The 14,398-nt window shown below is 41.8% G+C and overlaps 1 protein-coding gene across 1 annotated transcript in view; it reads left to right on the forward strand.

Moving 5' to 3' along the window:
- Positions 1-14,398, forward strand: part of LOC306788043 (roundabout homolog 2-like) — a gene marked incomplete at its 3' end in the record, with an annotated part of 74,212 nt that overhangs the window by 18,090 nt on the left and 41,724 nt on the right. The window lies entirely within an intron of this gene.

Consider the following 14,398-nt stretch of genomic DNA (forward strand, 5'->3'; position numbering starts at 1 on the left):
AGATAATGGCTGTTCACAGAAAGTGGAGAAGGAACAACAAGTTTTGGTTTTCACTTTCCATGTCTCTTGAGCAACACCAGCCTGCTACTTAAAGAAGCAACTTCCATTGTTATCCGTGTTGCATCAGTTTTTAATTTTGAACTGCACCACTTTCGACGCTGCTAATCCCTTGGTTATCTGTTTGCCTCTCGCGGTGGATGTTTTGTTGTTGTTGTTGTTGTTGTTGTTTTTCTTTTAATTCACCTCATGGGCAACCATGTTTACATGAACACCATGTTGCGCCGAAGAGACGGAGTGAAAATCATCCCTAATAGAATGGAATGCTAACAAGGGAAAATGTGTTCGAAGCAAAAACAGAGTCAGAGGGAAACAGGGGGGGATAAACACATTCAGGGAAGGAGGGAGGGTATGATTATTGGACTAACCCTGGAGGGAGGAAGGATGAGTGGGGGCCATGGCAGACTTTTTGCCCTCCAACAGTGTCTCCTGTGTGTGTGTGTGTGTGTGTGCGCAGTGTATTTGTGTGTGTCTCAGAGAAAGTTAGAGCGAGATGCGGGGGGTAGTGTGCACATTTCAGGGACTTGTCGGTATGCAAAGCTGTGTCAGTGGATATAGCATCTATGGAAGAGAGATTTCTTCACAGTGTTTGCTACACCCTAATTAATCTGCTTAAACCTGCTAGGCCTGTCTCCAGCACTCTTACACATCAGAAAAGCCAGGCAGCTCTGAATCCAACCAGGATTTTCTCCATGGATGCCAGTGGAAAATCACTCCAGCCCCACAGTTGACAGCTTTCTGTCAGAGTGTGCAGAAATGCATATAAAGTAGAGACAAACATAGACCTCATCATTTCCCATGATGGATGTTTTGTGGGGAGGCAGTTGTCACAAGGGGTCATGAAGCCCATGAGACAATCACGTTGTTGGTTTGTATTGCCTTCCCGCATCCTCTGCCTGTTGGGTGGCACACACTTCCGTACTGTAAGTAACAGATAAAGCAATTCACGGTGGGTGGTGTTCTTTTAGCCGTGTATGATGTAGTTGTGATCGAGATCTTACACAAATACTAATGCAAACAATTCTCCTGGACATATCTAATGGACTATATTCAGGCCATACAGTCAACTGTTTGTGAAGAACTGTCCAAAGTGAAATCCACCACACTCACCTACCTTGCTACGTTGAGTCTGCTAAGCAATATGCAACATTTTCCCAGCTTTTGCCTGCCACGATGGATTACCCAATCCCGCGGCGAGTGTCAAATAATTGCAGTTGCTCTTTGCGGCAATATTTCACGACTGATTTGACCAATTAATCCTGATAATGGATGGTGTTGCTAATCTAAATATGGTTTGATCTGGAGGGCTACTTCTTTGGTTGATATGTAACAATGCGTCTCAATATACAAGCTTAGTGTGAGTGACATCTTGTAGTTTGAATTGTGTGAATCAAGACTTGACTGATTGTGATTTAGTAAGGATGAATGTATATGTGTGTATGTGTCAAATGTATCATTCGAACAAATAGATATCACCGTGAGACTTCCCTAGTGGATGACAGACATTAAGGCAATTATTTGTTGTATTACAAGTCATGGAAATGAAGTTTAAATTTGCAAATGTGTGATCATTTGCATACATTTCCAGAACAGAAATCTGAACATTGGATAAAGTCAGGTTCAAAATTATGATTTTATTTTGTTTACATTTTAGAGTCCAAAGTTTTTAATGGAGGGAATTTGGGTTATCTCTTTTTATGACTTAACTGTCAACAGCCTTGAAAAGTCCATTTTGGCCATGTTTTTAGGAATAAAATATAAATCCAGCTATGAATGATATTCAACCAAACCTCTGTAAAAACCTTCAGAATATAGAGAGCACTGACATTGGATGGTTTGGTGTAAGGGCCACTGAAGTGAAGATTTGTAGCTCAGAGTATGACTGCTGGATTTATGTGCGGCCAGTTGTAAAAGGGGCAACACATACCCACATATATATATATATATATATATATATATATATATATATATATATATATATATATATATATATATATATATATATATATATATATATATATAGTGGATTCAGTGTAATTGGGTAAATCCACTGCCAACCAAAATTACGTGATATACAAAACTTAATCTTGATAATTGTTCGGTTCACTCACTGTACATCAGAGCGTCCTTCATACTTCAAAAAAGTTTGACAGATATTATTTTCATTATTGTAGGATATAAAAGTGCCGGATTGCTCTTTCCACCAGGATTCCATCATTGTTTGTTCAGAAATCAACAAGAGGCAATGACTAATATTAAGAAAAATATGAATAAAGATAGTTACTATACAGGATGTTATGATACATAATGTTTTATTTGTTCCAATTCAGGATGGTGATGTCGGGAAACATGAGTTTAGTCACAGCAGACATGCTAAGTTTTGTAAGTTTTTATTAATGTAAAAAAGAAAGACAGTAAGTTTCAATCATCATCCATCCAAGATCCCGATACTGCTGATGTGATTTGATAAGTGGGGACAAACCTTTATCCATGTACGGTGATGTAATTGTCACCCTCTCTACTTAATTCAGACTTTTCTTTCCAGAAACTGAAAGTACCAATTTAAAGTTTGTTTACAGTATTACACAGCCCACATCCAGCTCGATTCTTCACTCAGTCCCCCTCTTCGGTTCCAAACAAAGATGACTTAACAGATGATCATGACGCACGGATCCCCATTACCAACATTAACATACCATAATTATTGCCCACTGATGAATTGACATGATTCATATAAAAAAGCTCAGCATGTCCAAAGAAAATGATGGCTTAAGTGATACAGACTGTATTCATTTCATATAATTTGCAATTCAGGATACAAGTTTGTGTGAGAGCGCTTTCTCTCCCAGCTTGCTTCAGATGGCCTCGGATAACAAAAATTCCATTCCTGTGCAGTCATCCACAGAGGAAGTTTTTCACCATCAAATATGGACATTTATCTTGTCTGTTTTGCATATTTTATGGAATTGATTCATGTTTTCATTAAGTATTTACAACATTAGCTTTTTTTATTACCAGACTGGATTTAGTTGAGAGGCACAAAAAGAGGAAAGGTTTGTAAATATTGAGTTCTGTTCTTGAAATGGATTCATTTATAATCTTGCCCAGGCTCAGTACAAGGGAATATTATAAATAACCAAAATAATTCTTATCGCTTGACAAATTTAGTTTAACTCATGAAGTAGGCGTCGTTGAATTCATTAACTTTCATGCAGAAGAGGGGATTAGTAAAATAATTTATGTCATTGCTCATCTTGTGGTTAAGTGTCTGACCTGATTTTATTAATAGTTTTAAAGGCTTTTTCATATTTGAACAGCTTATTAAAGCAGTCTCATGTCGTATCTCAGGTCTCTTGTCCATTCTAATGGCAGGTCTAAAGATCAGAGGTGATGAGGTCTTTGCCATCAGTATCCTTTAAGGGATGCCTTGCCTCCGGGAACGTAGATGCCCGTGTTAATTATCCTTACTTTATCCCACTCAAATATATTTTCTTTGTATCATAGTTTTGCAATCTGTTGGAGATCAGTTTTGTTGACTGCCTGTTTGTAACACCTTACATAAACATAAAATGAACATAGAAAACACTACTGTATTCACTGCAAACATGACCTTATTAAAATGAGTGTTTCCTTGGAACGGTAGAAAGATGGTAGAGATTTATGGCATTTATGCAAACATCAAACACACATTTAAACATGCGTATGCTGACAAATGCACACACAATTATAGTGAACAGACCGGCAATCAATGCAATGATGTTTTAATTGGACTTAGGGCGAATGCTAAAGCAGAGCCGTTCCAAAACCGCCCTTCTCCTCCTGTGTCAGCTCAATTAATCCCTGATTGGAGCTAATTGCTTGTGGAAGGTCTCTCTGAAACAACAGTGGATATGAAGTAGGCTGAACGTGCTTGGCTGTGTACCCTTCACTGTTTAATGCAGTCTTCCTGCCAAACAAATCAAATATTTGATGACAGAGTGTCTAATTGCCTTCTTTCTGTCTCACTTACTCTCTCGCTGCCTTTGATTAGCAAGCACAGACAGATGCATATACTATATCGATGTGCGTGGTGTTGGGACATTCTCACACCATGGTTTGTACATTAACGCCGCAATAGACACTGTCAATCACTAATTCACCGTCCATGCCAACAGCAGTGCTTGCGGTTCTCCAACCGTTAGAACGCTGTGGTCTTGCTTCACTCAGGCTATTAGCAGCTGTTAAGCTGGCGGAATAAACTGTGAGCTAATGATTAGAATGCATCTGAACTCTATAGCACCACATTTAGCAACACTTAATTCATCTTAATGGATTCTGAAAAATCAAAATAAATAAAAAAATAAATCGTATCCATAAATTACTTTTCACTGTTCTGTACCACACATTGCAACAAAGAACTCCCCAGGGACGCTTCAACTCTCGCACATTAATGTATATGTGTGTGTGGTGTATCTGCGCAAGCACTTACTGTACAGTAGGCACCACCTAACGCACACATCCTTTCCTCCTGAAAATAAGTGTTTACCAAAGATATTAGCTCCTTGAATCAACCTCTCTCCCACTTCCCCCTTTCTCATCACCTTCATCCCACTCTGTGATTTGTCTTTTCTTACCCCATAATCCTCTGTCTTTTTGCGATGCGAGCGAACGGGGAGAGTTATGCCATTTAAATTTCGTGTTGAAGTTGAATGAATGATTTCAGCAAGTTGTATTTGCAGGAGTATTATTATTTGTTTGCACGCACACATGTGTGTGTGTGTGCGTGTGTGTAGTGCCTGCCATAGCGTTCTTATCACCTCCTCACACACCTGCTTCCCTCGAAGGCTGAGCCTCCCCTCTTCTCATGCCTCCTCATCAAAGCCAGATCCAGCCACAGTTGTCGCTTCCCTTTCCCAGCATGCATTCCCCCTCCCCCCATCTAGCTGGTCTGGCTCGCGTTCAACCGCCACCACTCCCATTGTATCACTGTGTTGTCCGGGCAGTAAGACCTTGCTGGTATCATACCCATCCCTCGGTGGAAAATTATGCGGCTTGGCGGATGTAGGTGCAGGCGCTGTGTCTCTTGGAAGCACTTTTAAGGATTAGAAAGGACTACAAAGTGAAGCGCAAAGCCTAAAGTTAGTTAGCACTGGAGGGAAGGACATTTTCCTGCAAACTACAGGTGCAAATCACATGTTTTAGCTGACAAAGCCACAGTTATCTGATTTGCAATACCTCCTACATACACGGACTGACGTAATAGCACATACGCTTAGATGGGAATTCATTTTACCCCCTTTCAGTGGCTTGGGGTTTCAGTGAGTTCTATGAAAACCCAGCCATCTTTTGATTGTGATTGTGATTGTGTGAACACAAATGACCCTTGTGCAGATTACAGTACATTCCTGAAATGTGTTTTTCCCTAAACAACAGCAAACTCACCACCATTATCAGTCCTATCTAATTAAAAGGCATCTGTGTAGGTGGCCACAATTTAAATTAGTTTCGAGTCCGCCTTTGTCCTCCATTGTAAACCGATTCCCTCATAAACTGCAATGCAGTTAAGAGGGACTTTAATTAAAGCCACACATCTAAATGGGAACAACAAAGAGAAGAAAGTCATCTCAACAAAATGGCCAAAATACATCTAAAGATATTGTAAGTGTGTTTCTTTAAATCTTCTCTGAAAGCCAATGCAGAGGTTTACAATTTTAGTACACAATGTGACTTTGGCATGTGCAGTGGTGTCAAATAGGGCTGCAAATAATCATTAGTTTCACGATGAAATGATGTATTGATTATTTTCTCAATTTACTGTTTTTGTTCTATAATATGTACAACGATCGTGGAAAATGTCCATCAACAATCCACAACCCAAAGATCCAGAAAATCTTTTGCGTTTTTAAAAAATGTTTATGATGAATCGATGATCAAAATAAAGGGCCCGATTTAAACAATCTATAGTGCATGGTCTAAAGTGCTTTAAGGGCGTGCCCAGCTCCACTTTTGCAGGTTAACACCGCATCATCTGACATAATCTGTCCCCATATCATATGGTTTTGGGCACAACATGAATTAAGTGAAAGCGTGAGAGCAAACCATGCTACGGTAGCAGCGGAGCGTCTGCCTACACCTTTCTCCCACTCTTCTGTCACATCAACAATTTCATTTCACTGCATTATGAGCAAATAGCCGGCCGGTTTGGACTCTCTGCAACAATTTCACCAGTCTACACAACACAAACACTGACTGGATAGTTTTCACGCTTTTAAACTATACTGATATTTTCCGTCTGCACCTGTTCTGTTTTGTGGACACACTTCTTATCTCATATACCTGGAAACAATTCATCTCAGTTCGGTACCATGGCAACATAAATGAACGTTGCATACGTCTTTTTGTTTTTTCACAACTCTCTGTTTTCTTCACAGAACTAACAAGACCTTCAATCAGCCAACCACTTAACATCGTCTCCTTGCCTTTCTGCCTGCCATTAATGTGCATACAACATGAACTCTGCATTCATTTTCCTTCCTTTTTTCCCTCTTTCCCTCTCCTCTTAGTCTCTGTGTTTCTTCCCTACGTACCTCTTCACAGCAGTGGTGAAGTGTTCACATTTTTAATTAACTTTGTCAAAAGAATGAATGTCGTTGGATTTCTAATTAACAGGGGCTGAGATTTAAGTGTACTGGAAAAGTAAAAAGACAATCTCCATTTCTTTGTCTCCCTTGAGGCAAGGATTTTAGGAGCAATTTTGTTATGTCTCATCGAGCATCTAGTGCAGGGTTATCGTATCAACTCGCCACTTTCCTGATTGGTTTGATGATAATGTGTCTGTTAAAGGATTGCATTTTGCCGTGTGCTTTGTGTGTCTTTTTTTCCGAGTGCATGTGCATTCCCTACCTTACAGGAGCAGCATTTTTTTTCTAGTCATGGAAACAATGCAAACCTCCTCCATGCATGCAATGTAAACAATCCTACCTCCAGTCATAGAGATTCTATGCCAGCATCTGTATGTGTGGCGTGCGTCCCTCCCTCACTGCCTGTCTCTGCCCTCCCCAGAGAGCTGCAGCATTAATAACTGTAAGTGGATAATGCCTGAGCTCGAATTCCGATCAAGCTTTAATAAGAGCATGATTCAGTCGACCACTGGCGGCAGGAGGCACTTTGTGTGTGTGTGTGTGTGTTTGCAGGCATGTGTGTACAGGGGCCGTAATGTACAATATAAGTGCATTGCTGTTGGTGGTGCATTCAAGGATTTCTCATCTTTTGCCTCACAACGATATAAATGTGTGTCACGTCGACCAGTGTCAGGGTCAAACTGTGGTCAGTCAAAATGAACAAGAGGATGTCACGAGTCATTAATAATGTAATCAGGAGGGCAGAGGTATAGTTTTCTGCTTATGCACCTGTCCTCGGTGTGGTAACGGGCCAATGCGAGGCCCTCTCTTTTAATTTTGTGCTTGTGCAATAGTGCGTCAACAGTTGAAAAGGAGGGCTTTGTCATGGCTTGCTCTTGCGTCGACACATTGGCTTCATGCTTTCAGCTGTAGATGGAGAATCTCTGCGACAATGTCGAACACCACGCACAATCAGCCGCTGCACATACCGGTAGTTACAGTTTCCAGCGAAGTATAAACGCAGCTCAACAGAGTTAATTGGAGCGTTGCACGGATTCTATATGAGCATGCCTTCAACAGCCAGTCTTCTAATACAAACCGACTGGTAAGGCACTGCAACACTGAATAACATAATACATTACAGCACGGCGGACAGGGACGTTCGAATGTACAGCAACGTCACATTGAAACACCCAACAATGATTCATGTTTCTGTGTATGATGTAATATTAAGTTCCCCGAAGGACACACTACAGAGGGAGCATTATTCATGTTGAGAAGACGTGTGCTTTGCTGAGAGCCATTAAACATGCTATCTGTTCATTGCCATTGGCTCCAAACGTCCAGAGTGCAAACCTGACTTTGACATCTAATCCTTTTACTCGGAAGAGGACTAATGCACGCAGAGTATACAGCACATCCGACAAACATCCTTTTTTTTTTCCCGGTGAAAGCGTTGAATGGCACAGTATCGATGAGAGTCCTATTTTTGCTGTCTCCCCAATCTCTTTTGACTTCCCGTCTCTGTTCCTGTCTCCCCCTTCCTCCATCCAACCAGATGGCCTCCCTCTAACAGAGCAATGACACCAGATGTGCAGTTCCAGTGTCGACTCAGGGACCAGCTGGGCTGAGTGTGCCAGTGGTTCTGTTAATGAAAATGGCTCTGGTGTGTGTGTGTGTGTGTAGGTGTGTGTGTAGGTGTGTGTGTGTGTGTGTGTGTGTGTGTGTGTTTACTGTGGTTCAGTGGCATGTGACAGTTGGGGAACTCTCTGTGGGTGAGGGTTTGGAGAGTGAGCCACAGCCAGTTGCACTGCAGCTCAACTCAGCCATGCAGTGCTCAACAGCACACCCACCAAGGATGAAACTATACAGCTACCCATCCAGAATAAACATTCCCTCTCTCTCTCTACATTGTATCCCACTCAACATCTTGCTATCTGGCATTCTGTTTTTCCATCTCTAGAGCTGTCTCTCACATCCCCCATCTTCCCTCACACAGGACATAATCATGTGTTCTTTCCTCTAACCTATTTAGTAGCAAGGGGATCACTGGTCTTATTACTAATTCATACATACTCCTCAAACGAAGAAGTAGGCGTAAAAACAGTCTCGGGTAGAATTTACTCAGCTGTATTTGCTTAAAAAAAGGAATGTGTTGATTTTTATGAAATATTGCTCCAATTTTTATATTCCTATCGCAGATTGGAACTTGAAGCTAACACTATAACGAACGTTTCATTCTGATAAAAACCTCAAGCCGCAGCTAATGAAGTTGTTACTACATGCTGCGCTCTGTAATTCAGGAATTTGCTCGGAAACAATAAATTATTACAGATGGTTCTGCTGATCAATTAAATGATAAGGAAACAAAGAAATCCCGTTTGCTTGGCAATGAGTCCGACAGTCTCCATAGGATGACGGCAAATAAGCTCAGTGACAATGTGAAAGTGAAAAAAAAAGTTCCTCTTTAAAAAAATACATAACTCCAAAATGATGGATATTGCAGCATACACCTCTGTGATAGCCTAGTTATCTGAGCTGATTATGTTTTTTTCCCATATCTCCCAGCATAGAGATTATGATGGGGGGGGGTTAATACCTACACCAAATGGCTGACGAGGTGGATGAGATTCCGCAAGCTCTTAAGCATGCTCTGAAAGAAAATTCTCGCTCGTACAGGATAAATCATAGCCTTTTGAAACTTCCGAAGGGAATGTGGAGTCCACTCACCTTTATTCTGTAATATTTTTAGCATTTATTGAGCCTGAAGTGGTGCAGCAGAGTGACACAGGAGTGAAGGCTCCCATGGGATTCAGTCCATTAAGCCAATGAGGGGCAGAGTTGTGATTCCAGATATTGGAGACTTTTAAGCTCTACACAGTAATCCATCTTGCAGGACTGCCGCAGCATATCCATGAATAGTTTGCACCTGAATTTCACTGATAAAATGTCCTTCATTTCCAAAAGGACGATGCATACTGTGGCAGCCGGAGGGGCAACCTCAGAGGAGAAGTGGTAGAGGGACGATATTGCCTGACATGGAGGCGGAGCCCCCATGTCAGGGAGTGGAAAAGAGCGCCAAACCACCATCAGCCCAACAAGCAACACCTGAGGAGGAGAGACGAGGGAGCGACCACACCCTATCAGAGGAGGAGGAGGGGACTATAAAAGGGCCCCGGACACAGGAAACTAGGAGAGAGAGTAGGAGTGGAAGGAGACGGAGAAAAAGCAAACCCATTGGAGACAACTGCCTTACCCCTTGATCACCCTGGAACGTCTGACTACCCGCCCGGCTCCCGACCCCTGCCTGTACGACTACCCTGCTCCTGCCCGCGCCCTGGACCGTATGAGGAATACCCGTTGTGCACCGAACCGTGGAAGTGAACACCGACCATCCCTCTGGAAAGCGGACAGTGTATTGTTGAGTGTCTATCCTACCTCTATCCACTCTCTATATTCAGTAAAAACCTCACTTGCACCATTTATCTACCGACTGGTTGTGTTTATTGGTCCGTGTTGTCGTGAAACCCCCTTGCCACCCCGGGGGCTGTCACAATACATTGTGAAATAGAATAGGAGTAGAACAGATATTGAAGATCTTTGCCGTGTTCATTTGACGAGGTCAAAAAAAATGCTGATTGTTTGTTTTCATGGTGACAACACACGTCGGTGTGGGGCTGTACAGTGTGTCGAACTCACTAGTTTGAGAACTGGAAACTCCATTTTGGCCTACTATTCACATTAAGCTACCGTTTTCCTTTTGTCTGTCTCTTGTTGATGCTCATCATGGGACAATCCTCAATTCCTGTCTAGCATCAAGGTCACGGAGATAGTGACAAAAGACCCTGTTAATGCTTCGTATTACTCCACGGCTCGTTCATGGCAAAGACTCACCTCAGGGAGTCCGCGGTAAGTCTGTTCATACCGAAGTTAGCACATAAAACATGGCCGCAGCTCTGACCATCCTGCTGTGTTGATTTGAATGGGAATGTTCTATTTCTCTCCTGACACCCTATCCATAATAGCACGGCGTGTCAACAGCTGAAGCTGCATTCCAGGACCAGTTATGACAAACAAGCATGACACAATTGAAATGAGCACAAACTGACAGAATATGTGTGTTTTAAACACTTCATGTTCACTCTATGACGCAGGCGAGGCTGAATTTCAGTGATGCGTTTTGCAAATAATAGGTTATAAACCAAACTTTCACACGTCCACATTCACACCTACTGCCGATTTATGGTTTCCAATTCAACCTGCATGACTTTTGAGTGGGAGAAACCCAGATCACACAGAGGAGACCTGCACTGATACAGGAGGAACATCCATTTAGTGCTTGTGCTGCCCCAATAAGACTTTGTGCAAAGTACACTTTTCAAATCGCTTTCACTCTAATATAAACTTCAATATGCATACTCCATACAGAAATAGTTTATTTACACTTGGATTCAGAGAATGTGGGGGAAATAAGCATTCATGACATGTGGGGGCATGTGACTCAGTGTGTCAGCCTGAAGGATGATTCCTCTGCTGCTGTGTGGATTAGGCTGTCGACTAAAACCACTTTCAATGCATCTGTGTGTACACACATGACTGCTGCCAGGACAAGTGAAATGCTGAAATGCATTTTTTTTTTTACATGTTAATCTTCAACTCGTAAATGTTAATGAATACTCTTACAGTGAGGTTCAGGACAATTTGATATTCTTATAAAATAGGGGAACAAAGTCGATTTTTTAAATTGACGGTACTGAATTCATTTGACATCGCTGATACTCAGTGTGCTATAGTCAGGCACCAAATATCATGAAAACAGAAACCAGGTACGGTAGACTCCACACGTACTGTAAGCCAAGTAATAATTTGCCGTGGGACTGGATGCTCCAGTGGGTGTGTTGTTCTACAGTGTCTCATCAATTACATTCCCTGAGAGAAAACACCCGGCTGTTTTCTGTTTCTTCGGATGCCGAGGTGAATGGTGCTTTTCTCAAACGCCTCTGCCAGCCAGTAATTGGAGCAACTTAACAATCATAAGTGCATTCTTTGTAGTGTAGGCAGCACCGGCTGAACACAGCTTTATTAACGATGAAAAAAGACAACTTTTATTGATGAACCTCCCTCATTTATTCCTCCAAGTTTTTCCTCTTTTTCCTCTTTTCAAAACTTAGAGCTTCTCGGTTTTTTGTACTTCACACTGAAAAACACCACCGGCCATCTTAGAAGGACATTATAATGAGTAGAAAATATCCTCACATTCTAGTCCCTTTTTAGTATGCACCTGAAACTATCTGAGTGCTTAAATACAATATTAGAAGATATAATAATTAGCAGGGAGAGGGAAACAACCTGTTAAATTGTTTTGCCGTTTGTAAAACTGTCTGTCTTTTGAAAATCCATTGAAATAGATGGTCTGAATAATTTCGGCATTTTGTTGCCTGCACACACCGAGTATGTTTATTGAAGGCCAGCAGTGGGTTCGTCAATGTCATCCCATTTCAGAACAGCTGAATTGCTTGTATAATCCCTGCTCAATGACATGATTCAAGACATACAATCTTCATTCATTTTTTTACAGTTTTGACAATAGTCTCAATATACTGAGTAATCTTTGGATTTCAACAGTGAGTTGAAAGAGGACAGGCTGTGCAAGGCAAACGGGTACACTTTGTTTGCACTGTCTGTTTGTCTGTGGGAGTGTTGATATTCCTTATCCAGAAGATTACAACTGGATCGTCAGTCACCGAATGCCTTGCACCGAGAGAATATGTGTTGGCATCCATGTATGCTTGCGTCTGTCACTCGTTTTTTTTTTTTACATGTCTTATACTTCTGACCTTTCTTCTCTCTGATGCGCTACACAGATGTTTCCTCTCTCGTTCACCTGACCACAGACTGGGAATGGGTTTGGCACATGGCGTCGTATGCAGATCAGACAGTGAAGTCAGTGCAGACTGGCTGCAGTGTGTCAGCACGAGAGAAGTGCAGCACTTCATACTGCAGAGTCAGCCTCTCACAGCACACTCATTTATACAATGATTTAAAGGGTTATTACATTGCCTCCAGGAAGAAAAATAACCATCCCTGTGTTGTGCACTGTATTTCATCAGGGGGAGCTGTCTGTGTTGAGGGATAGCATGCCAGTTAGAACTCTGATTGACAGGTTATGAAAGCATCAACAAATATGATTTGATTCTGATAAAATCAGATAAAGCATGGGGTTAGAAAATCAAATGAGCCAGAGTCCTCTTTATATAGAGGACATCTGAGCAAACTGTGTTGATACACATACGTGTGTGTGTCTTGCTTGAGATGCTGTGCACAGCTTCTGTCTGTCTTAAACTAAAGTGATCCAAATATTAAGAAAGAAAGAAAGAGACAGAAAAGCGGGTGATCAATCACAGCATTCGTTTACTTATAGGATACGACGTGATTCAAGACATAGAGCGAAATATTGCACACATTATAAGCAAATTGAAGAAAATGAGAATGTTTGCAGAAACCATCTGTAATTCTCATAACCATCTGTAAACTCATCTGTAATTCTACTAAATCATTGCCTGTTTATTATTTTAATGAAAGAAATTGTCTCCTCTGTTTATAAGAGTGCTCAGTGCTTTTGTCAGCCACCCCTATTTTTCTCTATTTTTCCTGACTCTTGGTGTGAGATTGCGGCAGTGTGATGCAACAAAAAGACTGTGCTGTTTGGAGCTGCTCTTCAGGACCCACAGATTCACAGCTTATCATGTCTAACAGTGAGCGTCGGGCCAGTCTGCTGCCTTTAGTCCACTTGGCAGCCTGGTGGCTGTTGCTCATCTGTCCCCAAGCCAGTGTGAGCACATCACCGATCTGGACCAGGATTAAAGGGCCTAGTGCTAACAGCTGCGCTGAGATTAGCCATGTCAGTGTTTACAGTTATTTTGTTAACCACTGTACCGCACGCTCTACTCAAACAAGGAACTGCTGTATTTTCCTTTACTTGGACCTTGGCTTTAGATTCACTCCTGAAATGCATTGCAAATATTTTCGTCTTTGGGTAGAGATGGGTGGAGAGATGCAGTGTGATGGAAATCTACACGGTAGATTATTATTGAGGCGAATGATGGTTGGGACTAATACTCCCGTGTGTGGATAAACAGAGTTGGAAGAAGCACCCTCCTTTGTTTCCCAAAATGTACTATAAAAGGGATGTGTGGGTGTAAAAAAAATAGAGAATAAAACTGACAGGAGATGAAGAAATAGATGATGAACTTAAAACGTGAACGTCTGCAGCATTGAGATGTTGATGGATTGAGCAGTTGTAGCTCCTATGTGTGTGTGACAGAGAAAAAAAGGTATGTTGTGTTTTGACTGTTTGCGCATGCACGTCCCTCTGTGTGTGTCAGTGCTTACCTTCACCGGCAAGTGCAGGAATATGCATGTGTGTGTTCACACGGTGAAAGACCTGCTCTCCCAGCAGAGACTGATCACCCCATGATGGGCCATAACTGGAAGATTGGACAGATTTTCTAGTCTATGTCTGTGGAAATGCCATATATAAAAAAAATGAATGCCGTTTTCTGAAGTGGCACCGCAGGCTTCCTTCTGATAGATAGTGTATTTTAATCTGCGTGGACACTTTATGTGATGGAAGAGGTAGAAAGAGATCCTGGGACGGTGTTGGAGAGCAGCAGGTCAGCGGCAGCTGCTCCGTATGTGCGTACAGGATCTGTGCTGGGTGGCCTTTGGTGTACCAGGGGGGT

The sequence above is a fragment of the Melanostigma gelatinosum genome (genome assembly GCF_949748355.1).
Source record: "Melanostigma gelatinosum genome assembly, chromosome: 14".
Lineage (NCBI taxonomy): Eukaryota > Metazoa > Chordata > Actinopteri > Perciformes > Zoarcidae > Melanostigma > Melanostigma gelatinosum.